General features: G+C 36.6%; 1 long non-coding RNA gene across 1 annotated transcript in view; it reads right to left on the reverse strand.

Moving 5' to 3' along the window:
- Positions 1–915: 915 nt before the first annotated feature.
- LOC102680793 overlaps positions 916–4,185 on the reverse strand; it is a 55,113-nt gene continuing 51,843 nt past the window's right edge. The window contains exon 5 of the long non-coding RNA XR_004149931.1: positions 916–1,361. This is a non-coding gene — a long non-coding RNA (uncharacterized LOC102680793). The remainder of the gene's footprint in view (positions 1,362–4,185) is intronic.

Here is a 4,185-nt window from a genome sequence, read left to right on the forward strand (position 1 = left end):
TCGTTTCTACCAACCAAATCAAAACCACGCATATCCACACGTTCATTTCCTTTCTTTCGTCCTTAAATCGATTCCTCGACAGTTGGAGAGCACACAGGCACCAATAATCTCGACAAGCATCCACGGAGAGCTTGTTAATCTCAGGACGATTGCGATAGTTATTGGTCACGGTTCGACGAAGAAGAAGCGCCCGCAGGAGAGGGCACATTCCCTCTCTCTCTCCCTCCCTCTCTCTCCGACAAACAGCTCACATACGTTTCCAAGATTTTTACTCGGCCCGGTTCTTGTCCTTTTTGCCGATCTCTTCCCTCTCACCGACCATCCTTCTTCATCCTTCGTCGCTTCCTTCGCTCCCAAGACCTACTTAACCAAGGATAGAGAGAGATCGACCATGTTTACCTCTCTCTATCCGTCTCTCGACGGCGAAACGAGGCCCTGGCAGAGGAGGTGTCCAGATGACCAGGGGCGTACACCGACGATTCGTGCCGTTCTTAGCCTCCCGTTGATATATTTTGTCCTACTAAGCGCGAAAAGGGTAACCGTGAATTTCACGAGAAAGTTGATGATGCTCGGCCACTTTCTGTCGAAAGTACTGCGGTGGAGCTTTTACGTATACACGGTATATACGGGTGGATATATACGAGGAGGGCGTGATGCCGTTTGGAATTTTCGGGGAGAGGGAACAATTGAACGATAATTTAAACGGAATACGTTGTTCGATTGGCTCGAAAGTGTTTGGATACATTTGACGAACGAGATTTATTTCTGTTTTTTTGGTTTTTCATGCGAATCAATGGAACGAGGAAATGTAAACTTCGGTAAACTACATATTTTGAAACTTGAAGATGGATAAATTAAATATTATTTTATCTATAAATAATTGAATGTTTCCTTGTGCAGAATTAAAATTCAATATATTAGTAAATTATTTATTTATTTATTTTATTCTATCTTTATTTCATACAAATTTCAATTACTTATGATTTAACCACAAACTTTTGCGTTTGCCTTAATAATCGACTCTCCAAAGATGTTCCAATATCAACACCTTGTATCGCGTGGATGTTTGTTTCTTCGATTGCTGCCTTCTTTTTCCCTCCCCTTCCCCTTTTCGTCCCTTTTTTTTCTTTTTTCTTTTTTTAATCGGTTTGTTTGGTCGTTTTAATTGGGCCTCCACGGCGAGATGCGATTAACCATGTCGGTGATAAATCAGGATGGGGCTACCAACGAGTTATCCAGTGGTAATTGGACGGAGTGTGGTTACTGGCTTCCTGAATGGTTCGGTGCTTCTGTATCTTTTGTCGGGGACGATTTCTTCTGTTTTTCGTGTATGGAATTGTCGAAGGATTTCTTGCACGTTGCTGAAAAAAAAAAAGAAAAGAAAGAAGGAGATTCATTCGTTTTGGAGATATATTGGCATTCTTTTATTCGATTTTTTCACGTTGCATTTTAAAAAGGACACGTTATTTAATGGATACTTCAATGTTTTATAAAGTACACGTTATCTCGATAATTTTTGGTAAATATACAAACTATCCCTTCTATGTACATTTAAAACACATGAAATCTAAATTTCTCAACCTCTGATAAGTGAAACTTATCTGTCACGCGAGATTTCCCTTCCTGCAAACTCTCTATATTGCAATAATACTACTTTCTGTATAAAAAATTTCACTTACACCGATCAAATCTTCCAAATCTTCCATCACCTTCCATCCTCCTTTCTCGTCTTCTCTTCATCCAATACCATCTCTATTCTTAATCCCCGATCAACGAACGAGATCCCCAATCGGCTGGAGATCGTCTATCGGCCAAAAGCTCTATTCCACATGGGCCAAGCGATAAATCATTTGCTCCCCGCTAATCAGGAGGCGCTGCAATTTGTCAAGCTAACGAGCCGATCGAACGTTGAAAATTCGCAATGACGTTGAAATAAAGCCCGGCCGACCCGTTGTAATGGCCGGCCGCGGTTGATTTAGCAAGGGTATCGAGCGAGGAGAGACTCTCCTCTCCCGAGTTTTCGATCGGCAAGGAAGGGATCTTCCGCGCGTAATTTCCGTGACCCGAGACCGCCGTCGTGGGGTCATATCGATAAATCACTGTCAAGTTTCAGCGATTCGTCCATTGATAACGGGATGCCGCGAACAAGGAAGGCTTTCTGATGAAAGCCGACCGTTTTCAGAGTGGACGTATTCAGAGGTTTGTTCATGGTGGAGGAGAGAGAGAGAGAGAGAGAGAGAGAGTTTTGGCCACCTGGTCGAATTCTATGGATTGGATTCTCTTGGATGATGATCGAATCGTGGATTTGGGGATTGAGCGGTAGATAGTGATGGGATCGAGTTGAATGTGAGTATTTAAGATGAGTGTACAAGTGTTGGACTTATTGCTTATTTCTATGGAGAATTGGGGAAATTTGATTAAGTTAAAAATGTATTTATATGTTTAAACCGAGTGTAAATATGTCGTATTCATTTATTTTATATTAATGATATGAATTTTATATTATAAATATATTTGTTTATTAATGGTATTATATAAGTAAATTTTTTTTTGAAATGGTAATTGCTATTTTAAATATATTTCGTATATTTAAAATAGTATTTGAAAATGAATATTTTGTTTGAACCCATCGCTACCATTGGGAAATTTTATGCACAATGAGTTCTTACGAGTTAAACTGCCGTGGTTTGATAACTGACAGGTTTTATTATGTTAAAAAAAAATTGTAGAAAGTCTTCGATATGGGTGAAAGATGATCTGTCGTATGATTGGAAGAAATGGCAAAAAATTGAATAGCATTTTTAAACGTTTGAATCTTAACATCTTTTTTAATTAACGTATTATAATGCTATTCTTTAAGAGATTAAACGTAACAATAGATATCTGAACTGATGAATCTTTTGATTGTTGAGACAGTGAGACGTGTTAATTTAGAGTTTATGAGATTACTAAAAGATGCTCTGAAATATTTAAACCGAATTTGGAAAAGTAACGAAGAATATTTATTCTTTAATCTTTCTAAATTTCTTATAAGGAGTAAACTTTAATTCAAATTTGAATGAATTCCAAAAACCTTAATTAATTGTACCATTAAATCCAATTTCAAATCTTAAAACTTTTTACTTCAATCTAATCTCAAATCTCTCTTCCAATTCTAGAATCATCAAATATCTTCAAACTCATTTCAAACTCTGACCCTAATCCTTAACTTTCAAATCTAATTACCCAACTCACATCGTCAACAAAACCAATTGGTGTCATCTAACAAAGCAAAGTGTTAAGATTCATCTAACAAAAACTTTTGAAATCTACTATCCTCGACAAATAATGGCATCGTAACAAAGTTTCGAGGCTTTAATAATTACTCACCTAACAAAAGTTCTAACCATTAATATTAAAAAAAAAAAAAAAAATTAGAACATAAAACCAAACGAATCATTATCACATTGTGAGATAACGATCTTTCTCACATCCTTACAGAAATTTCTCTATCTCATCTGAGAATCGAAGGTCCTTTCTGTCGCAACGAAATGGGACACGTCAAAAGATCGTAACCTCGTATGAATTCGCGTCGAACCGCCCACGCGGCACGATGTGTATGATAATATTTCATCGTAATGTCACAACGGGCGAAACCAGACGCACGCTCATAAATAAAGAGAAGTCAATGGAAGAACTATTCGTGCATGGAACACGCCTATTCGCGTCCTGTCAACGGTTAGATCTAACCCATTCAAAAGCAGGAGGAAACAGAAGGAGAAACGGGGAGAGAGAAAAGTCGCTTGTCTAAACTTAGGAAGAATATTGTGAATAAGAGACGTTGAGGATCGTGATGGAAGGCGAGAATGTAGTGTTATGGTTTGATCGAGGATTTGAAACTGGGCTTGGATGTTATTTGAATGAAAACACGTCGCATGTCATGAATAAATATTGTTTGTATTCGTTTTAATCTTGGCACGAAATAAAATGATATAAATAATAACAGTATTAATAGGTTAAGTAGAAACGTTTACTTTTAAATTTACAATAAAATTTATCTTATAAGCCTTATATAATTTTAAATCTGAATTATTCTGTTATAATAAATATAAAATCCTTATGCATAAAATATTTTATAAAAGAAATAATCTTTATCTTAAATCGTGATCAATAAATATATTTTAAAAATATATATATATATATATA

The sequence above is a fragment of the Apis dorsata genome, unplaced genomic scaffold, assembly GCF_000469605.1.
Source record: "Apis dorsata unplaced genomic scaffold, Apis dorsata 1.3 scaffold_112, whole genome shotgun sequence".
Lineage (NCBI taxonomy): Eukaryota > Metazoa > Arthropoda > Insecta > Hymenoptera > Apidae > Apis > Apis dorsata.